The sequence below is a fragment of the Bubalus bubalis genome, chromosome 20, assembly GCF_019923935.1.
Source record: "Bubalus bubalis isolate 160015118507 breed Murrah chromosome 20, NDDB_SH_1, whole genome shotgun sequence".
Classification (NCBI taxonomy): Eukaryota; Metazoa; Chordata; class Mammalia; order Artiodactyla; family Bovidae; genus Bubalus; species Bubalus bubalis.
The window spans coordinates 60,762,956-60,778,932 of record NC_059176.1 but is presented as its reverse complement, the minus strand read 5'-3'; the positions used below and the strand labels follow the sequence as shown (position 1 = coordinate 60,778,932).

Here is a 15,977-nt window from a genome sequence, read left to right as displayed (position 1 = left end):
TGCCATTTACATCTGGTATCACACCGCTTGCCATCTTTTATAAATCCAAGTTGGGAATATAAGTTTCTTGAAATCATCAGTTACTGTTTAGTAAAAAAAAATAAATAAATAACCCACTCCAGTATTCTTGCCTGGAGAATCCCATGAACAGGGGAGCCTGCTGGGGTTGCAAAGAGTTGGACACAACTGATGTGACTTTGCACACACACACACACACACACACACACACACACACACACACATTGACTTTACAGTCAAGCAGATGGATGCAGCATCACAGCCCAATTCTGTTTTTGGTGGTAGAGATTCAGACAAGCCTTTCGTCTCAGAGTCCCACTGTTGTCCGCGTCTGTGGATTCACTATCAGGACAAAGTAAGACTTTGTGTGAATATCCTGAGGACACTCCACAAATATCATCACTCTAAGGTCTGTCTCCCTCCCATGATGCCCAGCGTTGGGCCTTTATAGTCACATAGTCACAGGACAATTTTAGTCATTGGTTTAATTAACGTAATGATACTGTTTGCTCTCTGAAAAGTTCTTCAGCTTCTGTCATCCCATCTGTAATTCTGTAATCTGTAATCAAGCAATAGGCATAGGCGCTCTGGAGATCAGAACGTGCAAAGCATGTTGCAGGGATGAGACAGGAGCTGTGTGTGGGGAGAGGGCCCGGGGAGGTGGCACCGGGCTGCCCAGGGCTTTTGGAGCTGAGCCCTGTCCTGCTTTGCAGCGCACTCGGCCGCTGCTCTGCCCAAGTGTCTTGAAAATAGCATACACTCTCTTGTCTTCCACACTGTTTCTGCTTCTTGATCTAAAGTGCCTGAAGACCATGCCAATTTGCTCTTACCCTCATCAGGCAAAGGGAATGATGGTGGAACCTAAAAGGAATAGCATGCCTTGTCATTTTAATAGCTCAAATACCTCTTTTCCCCTGATGCAGAATCTTCGTGAGAAAATAGTGGCCCTCATTAATGCCTTGCATACAGACTCCTCATTGTTTTTACTTGTGCGATTTCTTTGCAGTTGGATATAGAAGCAATAAATTTCCAGGGAAATGAAACTCACTTATCAGATTACCCAGCATCAAGTTTCATATTAGGAACGAAAAAATCAGTCTAACTGAACTCAATATAGCTGTAAACCAATATATGTAAGCCGTATCAGAGATTAAGCCTTTGTCATTGCATTTATAAGCTTCCCGTTTCAGTCTAGAAGGAATAACAATTTTCCTAGCTATTATTTAATAATGCAAAATAGTCCTTAAAACAATAAATTGAATCAATTCAGGCAATATTCAAAAGACCAAATATTCTCTCTGAGAAAAAAAGGGTGACATGAGCACATTTTCCCTTTTAAAATATATGTTAGTTTCCTAAGTTTTGAAGACAATATTTTTTTTATCCTTTGGGTGATGCTATCAGACTTACTGAAAATCAGTTTATGAGGCAATTTAAAGTTTCTTATGTAGCAAAAAGCATCACACTTCAATGTCTTTTTTAAAATCTGAGACCAAGTTCTAACCAATTTTAACATTTTTTCAATAAAATGCTGTTTTATTTTAATCTTTTAAATGTAAATAAACTGCTTTGCTTTTAAAGCAGCAGCAATAACCACAAATGAATATACTTTTAACATGACTGTGCTGGTTAGCAGAAGGAAGAATGTGTGCAACGCACTGTAATTATCGGTATCTCTATTTTATGCTTGGGTTTTTAGAAACACAGGCATACAAATACAAACATACAATTAAATGTATGTATAAGTTACTGCATATACTATGTATGGTTAAAATTCTAATTAAAGCAGTTAGCTATGACTCTCATTTAGCAGCATGTGAAATGAGTAATTACACTTGCTAAAAAGAAGCTAGCAAACAACTGTGAAAGAGCAACCAACCCATGGATCCTCAACCTTCTAACCAGGGAGAAGATCCTGGAGAGAAAAATCAGAAAGTGAAAACTGAATCTGGTTTCTTACCGAAGCTCCCTCTCCAAGTGCGCCGTGATGCATTGTTGTAAGCAATGTTGTTTTTAATTTACAGTGCCAAAGAGACAGCGTCCTCTTTGTGAAATGCACACGCCTGCAATTTATTTTAACCAATTTTTTTTAATGCAAAATGCGATAGCCATTATACGAAGAGCTTCAATCCAAAGCATCTGTACGGTTGTCTAATTTGAACATTTGGACAAACAACTTCACTTTTAAAACTCCGTATAACGGAGAACTTTGTTTAAAAAAAAAATTTAGGAACTGCATAATTGCAAAAATACTTTCTACATACATTTATACACTCATCACTTAGAAGAATGCTTTAAACTCTCATAAAAAAAAGGCGTTTGTAAAATGGGGGTAAAAATAAGAATGGAAAAACAAAATCATAAAGAGGAGGAAAGGGGGATAAAAAGAAAGAAAACAAAACCCTTTCTGTGGCCTAAGAGAAAATAGCGCAGGGCAGGAGGAAAAGGTGAAGGTCTAACTCCTGGAAGACCTGCAGCGCACCTTGGCTGAACATTCGCTTCGAGAACCTTGGTCGGACGCACTTTATGTGACAAGTTCCTTGTTTCTGAGCCTCCATTTTGGAGGGTAAAACAAGGCTTCAGTAGCGCGTCAATTTACCATTGTATTTCAATGAAAAAAAAAAAAAAAAAACGCTTTACCAAATAGCAATTTTTCCTTAATTGATAAATAACGTTTTATTATTTTTTTTTCCTCCCCGCGTTCCCCCTTTAAAACACAGAAAGCTCATCTGCCCAGCTCCCCAAGTTCACCTGAAAAGTGCATGGCGAGTCTCCAATTTCAATGAGGGCCCTTTCGGACCTCCGCCACTAGGAGGCACTGCAGCCTGCTTTATGAGGGGGACGAAATCCGGCGACGTGAAGACTGCGCACAGCCATGGCTCTGGTGTCATTCCCTATTTAATGGCTGTCAGTGAGGGGGAAAGACAACGTGGCGGGTAATTAAAACCAAATTGCAGGCAGGAGATGACTGCACAAGAATGATATTGTCATTAATACTGATTTAACATGCACCTGGGTAAGGTGAGGGAGCGCAGCAAGGGAATTCACACAGACGCCAGGGTTGCCTGATTTAAAGATGTAGTGTTTCCAGCTGAAGCATGTTTAAAAACTGAATAAAACCATCAGATTATGACAGCAGAAATAAAACGGAAACAAATGTTCTACATATGTCTATTTTAAAAAAAAGAAAGAAAAAAATTTTTTTTCCATGTCTTCCAGCTTGGAGGACCAAGCATGTGTCTCCTCCTCTGAAGTTCAAAAGTATTTTTGCAGAAGGCTTTCCCCCACTGTTGCTGGCTTCTCTCATATGGGTTTCTAATCTGTTCATGTAGTTTTCTGTTTTCAGGAGAGAGAGAACATCTGATGGAAACAAACACCATTGATTTACAAAAATCATATACAATGAGGGAAAGATTTCAATCCCAGAAATATTTTAGGAGAGGTGTTTAACTCACAGGATTCCAGGATTTTCCATTCATAAAGAACACCTTGCTAGAACAATTGAAATCTCGGGCTCAGGGCCCACGTTGGCCTAAGTCATGGCCAATGACTCATTTAGCATGAGGCGTTTGTCTCACCACAGTGAACCCCCAAATAAAGAAGAGGATCACTCTCATTTTTATGGCTCTAAAATTATTTAGTTTTTGAAAAAATAATACTGCAAAACCCAGAAAACAGATGCTGATCAGAGTTTGAGTTGAGTAGTCTATTCTGTTTAAGGAATGTGAAATGATCTGGGGGATATTTTAACATTAACTAAATATTTCCATATTATGACTAAAAATTTAATTTACATCTGTTCCTCAGTAGAAGAAAAGTTCAATACATGGACTTAATCATGTACAAATTAAAAACAACCTCTGATTGAAAGGATTATGGGTCATTAAAGGCAGAAAGGATACCAAAATTAAAAGTGTTTACGGAGAGGAAAAAATGGTTACGGTGGCAGAGTTCAGCCTATGCCTAAAACGCCTGGGCTGATTGATAAATTTCCTACTAGTTTCACCTTAAATGAAATGTGTGCATTATAGAAATGGTTATCCTCCTGCCCTGTGCCAAAAGAGATGAATCATTAGGGATGTCATGAAGATTTATAATCACCCTGTAAAGAAAGTAAATTCAAAGAGCATTCCTTGGGCAATAAAGAACATATTATAGAGAAAGAGCTCACTAAACAAGTTCAGGTAGGAAAAAATGATCGGATGTCATGGCTGCTGGATTCAGCCAATGGGAGTTGTTTTTATACCCAAATCCTAGATTACAGAACAGCAATCAGATCTTCTGATTTTTTTTCCACAATGCTTTGCTATTAATATTTTTAAAGAGTTTTACACTTACGTATGTCTTGTTTATGCATTTATTTGTTAGTCTGTGCCTTCACTGTTTAGGAATGGTAACTGGATTCCAGAGCAGATAGATGCACAGACAGTGCAAGTAAGCCTAATAACATTGGGGAAAAAAACAGATAAAAGTTGGAATTTTGCTTTTATGAAGGCATACACAAATTCTGTTGTAGTTTTATATCTATTATTAGCCATTGAGATTTTAGAGGACACTGTGAGAGATGCAACAGAAAGGGACTTTATTTCACTTGCCCTTCGTAGAATGCCAAAGTAATTCTTCTCCAAGAAGGACATCTTCTGAGACTGTGATTCATCAAATGGCCAGACCTGCCCAGCTCAGGTTGGGCACTTCCCAACCAGATCGGCCTTTGAATACACCCAGATTTCAGGGAAGGAAACTGTTCTTTGGATGCCAGACAGAATCTCATTTTCAAATTCTGTTCTCAAATTTGAACTGAAAAAGTCAGTGAAGCTCATCCCCACTCAAGTCTGAGGATTATCTGGGATCAGTGGCTTTTATGAGGGGAGAAAAAAAGATCCCCATGGTCTCAAAGGAGAAATAACTTAAGAGACGATGAGTACCCTCACATTTCAGGCTGTACGAAAAGAACAGAGCATCTGAAAGCACAATTGTTAAGGAAACTTGCTGACAAGAGTGAAAGGAACAGTCATTTGGAGGGAAAAGGATGCTTTGCTTTAATTAATATTGACTTAGGAGTAGCTCTATGTGGCAGGTCATCCTGTTCTGACCGGTCTGTACGAGGGCACCTGTGTCCGAGACACGCACGGTCATGGAAGGAACAGCATTCAAGCTCTCCTTGCGATTTTCACCCCATTTACTTTTGGATGGAACCTGGCACTCACAATCTCTTGAACTGTTCTCCCAGGTTGCCAGTGTAACAAATATAATTTTCAGCAAGATGGCTGCTGCCAGAAGCAGGCTCAGAAATGTCCATTTTAATTAAACATTTTACTTTCAATTACATTTCACAGTTTGCACATGGTGACACATGCTTTCATCACATGGACTTTCCAGTCGCTATATTATACTGTTTTTTGGTTCAGGGAAATTTGGCGAAAATAACTCACATATAAAAAATCCAGTTTTTTCCTTGACTTGATCAATGGCATATTTCTTTAAAAAAGGTAATAGTAACAGCATTGCCAGACTTCAGGGCAGGTTTCAAGGTGTCCAGGAGCAGGAAACTCCAAAATTAATAAAAGAGCAATCGTATGATGACTTATGGCAGAAGTAGCCCTTATTTTATGTTATATATGCCCTTTATTGAGATGAAAGAAAAATACAGCTATGCAATGTTTCTGTGCCACAAAAAGCTTTCAAAAATTGTTGTTGTTGTTGTTTTCAAAGTTAGTCAAAATGTATAATGTGACCTAAAAAGCAAAATAAACAGACTTGTTTCCTATCCTCCAAAAGCTTATAATATAAGACATGCACTCATACAGACACTGGTTTTGTTTCCAAATGATACATAAACACATATTTCAAGAACCTTTTTAGATGACTCCAGATTAGAAAAATATCTTTACTGCAACAAGATAGGAAACTCATTCCTGGTGCTCTCTGGAGTGCACCGTTTGAATTATTGATCACTCCAAGCAGGCGGGGAAGAACTTTTTGTCAGTATGCAGGTGTGCAGTGTTTCATTTTAAGCAGATAAAATGAGGGAATGATGCCGCTCGGGCATCATCTTTTTTAAGGTGCGTCTGAGAGGGGATTTCTGGAGGGGAAACAGTTTTTGGGAGACCATCTCATAGCACGTAAAGTGAAACATCTGTGGATTATTACCCTCCGAACTCAGATTTCTGACTCTTACTTAAGCAGCAGCTGAAATTCCGTTGGAGCAAAGCTCTCTCTGTTGAATCTCCTACAAATAGCCTCTGTGGCAATTGCTTAGGTGATGTCAATCAGATGGGAACTATGTAGAGACAGAGAGAAGTTTAATCTGGTTCTTTGTTTCACTTTTTGGCCGTGATTTTTATTTCATCAGTGTCATATGATTATTTTCTTCTTTTCTTTCTTCATCTTCCCTTCCTAAGAGAACAAGTGTATTAAATACAGGTAGATCTTCTTTAGTTATTGGTTTCTTACTATTTATATTCATTGTTGGAGAATCATCTCCTAAGTAATCGAGAGGCCAGATTTTACACTGCAGGAGATTATGAAAGTCCTAGCTTTGTCATGGGGTGGGGCACATAGGCTTGTTTTTCTTTCTTGAAGGAGCACACGAAGAGGATATCTTCACCCAGTTTAGGTGTAATCATTCCAAAGTCAAGAAAGTATCCAGAAAATGTCCCAGGATCACTGTGAATGATGCCGAGCTGAGATTTCAAGAGTAGCACTCTGTGCAGAACTGTTTTACCAAGTTTACATTTACTTTTTTTTTTTAAATAATTGCTTGCATGAGCTGAAACTCATGAAAGCTGCAGGAGACAGGAGATGACTGTTTTTCAAACGAGGAAACTGAAGTGCTTAGGCGAAGTCACACATTTGAATTTCTGGTGTGGAGATAATGTCGTACCTGACAAGCTGATCCATGGACCCCGCACCTCTCACAGAGCTGTGTTTGGAATGAAGAGCCAAGCAACACATCCCATTTAAGGACATGAAGTGTGCTCCTGCACAAATCTCCAGGAAGACAAAACCTTAAAAGATCAGCTGGACAAAAACTCCCTAAAAAAAGCATCTGTGGGCCACCCACAGGACAGCAGGCAGGGCTGGTCTTGGGATGCAACACATATTCAGAAAATTGGTTCCCCAACGAACTCATGAAACATATAAGGCTGTACCCATGGAGATACAAGCATAATTTGTACACACTGCATGCCTGTGTCTAAATCTAAATCAGACAGGGGGAGTCTTTATAAGCAATTAAAGTAGTTCAGATGGTAAAGAATCTGCCTGCAACTTAGGAGACCTGGGTTCGATCCCTGGGTTGGGAAGATCCCCTGGAGAAGGGAATGGCAATCCAATCTAGTATTCTTGCCTGGGAAATCCCATGGACAGAGGAGCCTGGCAGGCTACAGTCCATGGGGTTGCAAAGAGTTGGACACAACTGAGCAACTAACACATACACACAGACACACCCACCCAACAATGAAATTAACCCATTCACCAAGATAGGAAATCTTGGCAATTTTCTACTAACAAGCTAGCTTTTATTATTACTATTATTAATGCTATTGTTGATATTTCCAGAAGTCATACTGCATGTGTGAAGTACATGATCATGGATGGGCAGGGCGACCGTATGTTCCAGTTAGCATGAGACAGTCTTGTGTAAATGCTTGTTTCGGCATAATTATCATAGCATCCCCTTTCACTCTCAAAAGGGTCTGAGTTTGAACAATAATTTATATGTTAAGACACGCAGTGTTACACACATTCAAATTGTGACATATTGTTACCTGTGCCTAAAGCATCAGCCAGTCTCTCATGGAGCAGATTGTGAAGAGGATTTTATAGATCATTTAGTAGCTATGCTGTCTTGCTTAGGATTTAGGCCAGAATAGGGGTGTGATGGGCCTATAGGCAAACAGCTAGTGTGTGGCATGGCCACACGAGAAGCCTCAGCATTCCACCCTTTGTACTTCTGTGATTTTTAACTTGCACCGTTAACGGTGTATGCAGAAATAAGTCCATGGATGTAAGTAAATACAGAAAAACCATTCTTCTTGGGAGGCTTCCATTTTCATATCAGCAAGATCATAATAATACCATGTGACTCTAAGGAGCAATTTATTACTAAACATCTATGCATTAATAGCTTGGTAAAAAGGAATACACATCTTTATCTGTTGCTTTACAATGATCTTATGTATTATCCATGCTTTGATAATTAAAAGGCAGTGGCTTATATCTTTGAATTAATGAGATTTTATAGGGATATGGTAGCAAATTATAAAAGTATATTGGCTTTAAAGAATTAATTTTAAAGTTAAGACCTTTAAAATATCCAAATATCTTCCTTCAGGATAAAAGCCCAATAGTTGGGTATAGTTTGCAAAAAAGTGAGAAAAGAAGGAAGGGAGGAAAGAGGGAAGGAAAGGAGAAAGGAAAAAGGGAGGAAAAAAGATAAGAAAGGGATTTTCCCCTCAAATGTCCATGGATCTATTTTCATAAAGTGTCCATCTTTCTTCAAATTTAAGGAAACTGCAAATAATTAGGTTACATATTTAATGGCTGAATTAGTAAACTGATTACCCAAAAACTTAAATTTGGAACCCTTTCCTTCAGCATAATGTTTAACCTGTTTGTGAATATTGAGTGTATTTTAATGTGCAATGTACTGTCAGTCCTCTTGTTTGAATTGCTACTTAACTATTATTATTATTAATAGTTTGCTTTCAGAGAGGAATACTGATCATGGTCTTGTTTTAGCTCTGAAAATACATTCAAATTAACAGAGTCACTGAATGCATTATGCTATTTTTGTTGAGTATTTGTGTTCAGGATCATTTGACACCGAAAAATATAATAGCCACTAAAAAAAATTCTTGTAGTGCTGTGCAAAAGAAATATGAGATGAGCCCACAAATGTAAGCTGTGAATGCCATTTAAAATTGTCTAGTAGAAAAAAAGTAAAAACAGGTAAAATAAAATTTAAGATTATATTTATTTAATCAGATATATACTTCATATATGGGCTTCCCAGGTGACTCAGCAGGTAAAGAATCTGCCTGTCAATGCAGGAGATGTCAGAGACATGGGTTCAATGCCTGGGTCAGAAAGATCCCCTGGAGGAGGAAATGGCAACCACTCTAGTATTCTTGCCTGAAAAATTCCATGGATAGAGAAGCCTGGTGAGCTACAGTCCTTGGGGTTGCAAAGAGTCAGACACAAGTGAGCATGCACCTTCCCTTACTGAGATGTGGCCCTTTCCCATTACTTCACAGAGCACTGATTTCCTTCCAGAGTGAAATGAACACCCAGTTCCCAAGGTGGCCATCCTCCAAGCTCCCCATTCCCCACCGGGCTGAGGATCCACCCGCCCTGTGAATCTGACCACCTGACTGTACTCCACATTATAATTTGATGATACTGAGGTATTTTTTAATTTTATTTTTTATTCTAAGTCTTCAAAATCTTGTGTATTTGCCATTTGTAGCACATCTCAATTTGGACTAAGTACATTTCAAGTGCTCAGTAGTCACATTTGTCTAGGAGTTACTAGCCTGGACATGCACAGGTCTAGCATATAAGGTAGTAAAACAAATGTAGACACTGACTAATATATGTCCAGGTAGAGATACATTAAATTGCTAAGAGATGGGTCCTGGTAATATACTGCCAGTACATGAGCTCTTCTTCCATCATTTACTACAGAATAACCTTGGGTAAGTAACTAACTTCTTCAGGTTTCTTCTTTTCTCCTTTGCAATATGCCAATAATAATAACAGCTTGCTTATCTAAGTTTGCAAAAACTAAATGGATGAATGTATATAAAATACTGAAACCCTGAACACATGGCAAATGGTTAACAGTAAAAGTTAGCTTATTATTATTATTGCTGCTGCTGCTGCTAAGTCGCTTCAGTCATGTCCGACCCTGTGTGACCCCATAGACGGCAGCCCACCAGGCTCCCCCATCCCTGGGATTCTCCAGGCAAGAACACCGGAGTGGGTTGCCATTTCCTTCTCCAATGCATGAAAGTGAAAAGTGAAAGTGAAGTCGCTCAGTCGTGTCCGACTCTTAGTGACCCCATGGACTACAGCCTACCAGGCTCCTCCATCCATGGGATTTTCCAGGCAAGAGTACTGGAGTGGGTTATTATTATTATTAGCTTATTATTATTATTATTATAGCTTATAATTATTAGCTTATTCTTATTATTATGCATAAGCAGATTCAGCATTTCATCTGCTAAGTGTATGTTCATATTGTAGACCAGGTTATTTATAAGTTTATAGTTATGAAACCAGCCTTAAGTAGCAAGTACTGAGCTTGGCATCTGCAAAGTGTTCAACAAATGATTTCAAATTAATGAGATATGCTTTATTGATTCTGCTCTAAAATGTTAACCTTATTATCCAGTCTACGAATTGCAGTTCATATGCATTCCCCAAACATGACTTGTTCTCTCAACTCACTATATTTTAAAAAATTCATATAGAATGCCGTCTCAGATTTGCTGCTGCAAGCATCTGCATGCATGTCATCATGTAAATCTATTCTCCGCTTTGTTTTGGATAGATAGCTAGGAGCTCCATTTCTGGATTATATGGTTATTTTATGATTAACTTGTTAAGAAACTACCAACAGTTTTCAAAAGTCGCGGCACCATTTTACGTTTCCATCAACAACGTATAAAGGTTTTGGTGTCTCTGCATTCTCATCATCACTTGCTATTGTGTGACTTTTTGATCATAAGGATTTTAGTGGGTATGTAGTGATAGCTCATTGTTGTTTAAATTTGTATTTCCCTAATGAATAGTGATGCTGAGTATATTTTCATGAGTTCATTAAGCCTTTGCTGAAATTTTATTAAAATCTCAGCTCATTTTGAAAATAAAGTATATCTCATTATAGAGTTTTAAGAATTCTTTCTATATTTTGGAACTAATACTTTTCATCAGATATATGATTTAAAAATATTTTCACCCTGTGGTTTCTCTTCTTCATTCTCATTTGAATTTTGATTAACTAAAATTGATTGTAACAGAATTTTGAGGTTATATCTAAGAATGTTTTGTGGAATTGATAGTCAAGAGTATATTTTCAAACATGCTTTAATTTAGAAGTTTTATTGTCTAGCTCTTCCATTTAAGCATATGATCCATTTTAAGTTAGTTTTTGTGTATGGTGTGATGTAAAAGTCAACTGTATTCTTTCCACATGGTATCTACTTGCCCTAGAACCATTTTTTTTTAAAAGATTATCTTTTCTTGCTAAACTATCTTGATACGTTTGTAAAAAAAAGAGATGTAAAGGAATTTAGAATCTGTATCATTAATGTAAATGCTTATGACTGCATAATCAACATTGTATTGATTATTATGTCTTTATTGTAATCTTTTAATTTACAGTAACGTGGTAGGCAGAATCCTAAAATAGTCTCCAGGATTTCTTTCCCTAATCCCTGGGACCCTGGATATAATAATATATCATGTCTTGATTCACTGCAGATGGTTATTGAAGCCATGAAATTAAAGGATGCTTGCCCCTTGGAAGAAAAACTATGACAAACCTAGACAGCATATTAAAAAGCAGAGACATCACTTTGCCAAAAAAGATTCATATAGTCAAAGATATGGCTTCTCCAGTAGTCATGTATGGATGTGAGAGCTGGACCATAAAGAAGATTCAGCAATGAAGAGTTAATGCTTTTGAATTATAGTGCTGAAGAAGACCTTTCAGCATCCTTTGGACTGCAAGGAGATCAAATGAGTCAATCCTAAAGGAAATCGACCCTGAATATTCATTGGAAGGACTGGTGCTGAAGTTGAAGATCCAATACTTTGGCCACCTGATGCAAAGAGCCAACTCACTGGAAAAGATACTGATGCTCAGATAGATTGACGGCAGGAGTAGAAGGGGGCGAAAGAGGATGGGATGGTTGGATAGCATCATCAACCCAATGGACATGAGTTTGAGAAAACTCTAGGAGACAGTGAAGGACAGAGTGCCCTGTAGTCCATGGGGTGGCAAAGAGTCAGACCGGACCTAGTGCCTGAACACCAACGACATGGCAAGAGTGACTTTGCACATGTGCATATGTAATTACACTTACTAATCAGGTGACTTTGAATTAATCACAACGGAGTTCACCTGGCTGAGCCTAATCTAATCACTTCGTGTCTTATGAACACAAAGCTTTCTTTACCAGGTAGCAACACCTGAGATAGACTTCACGTGTGAGAAAGATACAGCATCCCATTGCTTCCCAAGTGTGAAAGAAGCTACGAGACAAGAAGTGGAGTGGAGTCTAGATGCACAGATCAGTCCCTGACTGATAGTTCAGTTTTACAGCAGAAGGGAGGTGAATTTATCCAAGAAGAATAAGCTTTGAAGGGAAGATCGAGTTGAGAAAAAAACAATGCAGTTTAGAGCAACTGGAATGACTGAGATCCATTTGAGATCAAAACTGCAGAACACCTTGATTTCAGCTTTGTACAAAGTGTCTTACAGAGACCAGAGAAACCAGTGATGCCATGATGGACTTTCATGATGTATAGAAATGTGATATAGTAAATGCCTTTTGCTTTAAGCTGATAATTTTATCATAGTTTGCTACATAGCAAAAAAAAAGACAACTAAATATAATGTAACTCCTCCAAATTTGTTTGCCTTTTTCTTTTTTTTTTTTTTTTTTTTTTTTTTAGGATTTGAAGGACACATAAGTGAAATGTTTGAAACATTTCACTCATGTCTTTATTTATTTTTTTTTAAATTTTATTTTATTTTTAAACTTTACATAATTGTATTAGTTTTGCCAAATATCAAAATGAATCCGCCACAGGTATACATGTTTGCCTTTTTCAAAATTGTTTTGGATACTCCAAAATTGTTTTGGATATTTTCACTTCCATATAAATTTTAGGATTGAGTTGTCAAATTCTACAAAGAGGCATACAAGGATACTTTGAATTTTATATAGTAACTTCAGGTAGAATTACCATCTCAACAAAATTAGTCTTTGAACTTATGAATATTGAATATATTCATTTAAATACTTTAAAAATTCCTCTCAGCAATGTTTTTATACACAAATCTTAAAATAGTTTAAATTTATTTTAAAACATTTGATTTCTTTTGATGTTATTATTAATTGAATCATTTTCTTAATATTAGTTTTGAGTTATTCCTTGGTTGTATACAGTCATTGATTCCTGGATGACAAAGCTGTATCATCTGCCCTTGCTAAATATGCCCAGTTCTAGTAGCTTTGAGATGAGTTCCTTATGATATTCTATGTATGGGACTAAACCCTGTGCAAATAATGACAGTTTTATTTATATTTTCCAAACTCTATGTCCCTTTACTTGTTGCACCTTTTTTTTTTTCTTCATTGCATTTATCTGAATTTCTGGGAAATGTTGAACAGAAGTGGTTAGATTTAACACCCTTGTTATGTTCTTGATCTTAGAGGTCAAGAATTCAGTCTTTAACCCTTAAATTTGATGCTAGCTGTGGGTTTTTTATAGGTATTTTTCTTAAAATTAGCATTATAAAATAAAGTTATTATCAATTTGCTTAAAGATTTAATCACAAATGTATGATAAATTTTCTAAAGTGTTTTTCCTACACCCTTTTAGGTGATGCTGTGATTTTGTGAAATTCGCTCAGTCGTGTCCAACTCTTTGCGACCCCATGGACTATACAGTCCATGGAATACTCTAGACCAGAATACTGGCATGGGTAGCCTTTCCCTTCTCCAGGGGATCTTTCCAACCCAGGGACCGAACCCCAGTCTCTCGCATTGCAGATGGATTCTTTACCAACTGAGCTGTCAGGGGAGCCCTGATAGCTTAGCAAGATGGACATTGGATTAATTGGTTTGGCGGGGGGATGCTAACTTAAGTTTGGATTCTTGGAGTAAAACTCTCTACTCACGAGGTTTGATGTTGCTGGACTTGGTTCATTAATACTATTTAGTTAAAGACATCTGCAGGGCTTCCCTGGTAGCTCAGCTGGTAAAACATCCGCTGCAACATGGGAGACCTCGGTTTGACTCCAGGGTTGGGAAGATGCCCTGGAGAAGTGATAGGGTACCCGCTCCAGTATTCTTGAGCTTCCCTGGTGGCTCAGATGGTAAAGAATCGTTCCACAATGTGGGAGACCTGGATTCAACCTCTGTGTTGGGAAGATCCCCTGGAGAAGGGCAGGGCAACCCACTCCAGTATTCTTGCCTGGAGAATTCCATGAACAGAGGATCCTGGCGGGCTGCAGTCAGTGGGGACGCAAAGAGTCAGACACAACTGAGTGCCTAAGCCCAGCACAGCACAGCACAAAGACACCCATGTCACCTTTCATGAGGAACACTGGTCTGCAGTTTTCTTTTCTTGTGATGTCTTTGTGAGGCCTCAGTGTCAGAGTAATAATGACTAAGTTTGTAGAAGTTATGACATGTTTTTTTCTTTCTCTATTTTCTGAAACAGCTTTGGAAAGATTAGTGTTCTTTAAATATTTTATAATATTCACCCAAGAAATCCTCTAAGCCTGGAATTTCCTATTTGGAAATGTTTTAAATTACATACTCCATTTCTTTACTTGTTATCAATGTATTCAAATGTTCTATTCCTTCAAAATTTAGCTTTGGTAATTTGGACCTTTAAGGAATAGATCTAGTTTCTCTTAGTTGTCTTAACTTTTGACATGTACTTGTTCATCACATTTCTTTATAAATAGTACGCATTTACATCTCTCTTCTGAGTATTTCACTTATTTGTTTATAATACAGCCATTCTAATTTTGATGAGTGATCCATTAAATATTACAGTATATGAAATGAAAAGAGAGTAGCTTCAAGATACTGAAATAGATCAAAAATATGGTTACTGGCATCATGATACTCTGCTTAAGGAAGACCTGTCATCCTCAAAGTGCCAAGACTCACTACCATTCACTCACTAGTGTTTGATGATTGGAACTGGAATGTATTCAGCCAAACAGGAGCATGATCATCATCCGTTTTTTGTGAGTTGGAGTGTGGCTTACTTGCTCCCATCACTAGGTTACAGTAACAAGTAGTCAGAGAAAGTACTTCAAAACAGCAAGCAGACACAGAGATAAGCATGGAGGAAGAAACCGACAATGAAAAAGTTTCTAAAACGTTTAGGCATTCCTCAGAAAAGTGAATGAGCAGCAAAAAACTAAAAATAAAAACACAGTAGAATGAAGAAAACGTTTTTCCCAAACACACGAAAAGCTGAGATATAAGTAACAAATCATGTCTTTTACAAATGCTATAAAAGAACAAATAAATTTTTATTGTCAAAGAAAAAAGTGTAGTCATAGGTTAAGAAACACATTCTCTGGTTGACAAATATAATTAAAAATGCAAATTAGGTTAAATTTGGATATTTTTGAAGTATTGAATGATGAAAGACACTAGAAACAGGTCTGTAAATTTACAAGGTGGAATTTTTTTAATACAGTACATTTCTAAATAACCCATTTTTGTACCATGAATTTCAAGTGTGCAAAAGGTGAAAAAAAACAAAATTTAAGTATGCATCTTTGAAATAATATATGGAGACAATATCCCTGTCAAAGCAAGAGGTAAATAACATGAGGAATTTAATATCAAATTCACAAAAGATAATTCATATAATTAATAATGATAGCAAAGATTAGTCAGTACAATTCAGTGACTCAGTTGTGTCTGACTCTTTGTGATCCCATGGACTGCAGCACACCAGGCTTCCCTATCCATCATCAACTCCCAGAGCTTGCTCAAACGCATGTCCATTGAGTCAGTGATGCCATCCAACCATCTCATCCTCTGTCGTCCCCTTCTTCTCTTGGCTTTGACCTTTCCCAGAATCAGGGTCTTTTCCAATGAGTCGGTTCTTCACATCAGGTGATCAAAGTATTGTAGCATCACCTTTAGCATCAGTCCTTCCAATGAATACTCAGGACTGATTTCCTTTAGGAA

General features: G+C 37.6%; 1 long non-coding RNA gene across 1 annotated transcript; it reads right to left on the bottom strand.

Moving 5' to 3' along the window:
• Positions 1 to 497: 497 nt before the first annotated feature.
• LOC123330739 lies at positions 498 to 4,600 on the bottom strand. The gene is made up of 2 exons (XR_006546830.2): positions 2,770 to 4,600; positions 498 to 879 (listed from the first exon to the last, which is right to left on the bottom strand). It is a non-coding gene; the product is annotated as an uncharacterized LOC123330739 (long non-coding RNA).
• Positions 4,601 to 15,977: the final 11,377 nt, after the last annotated feature.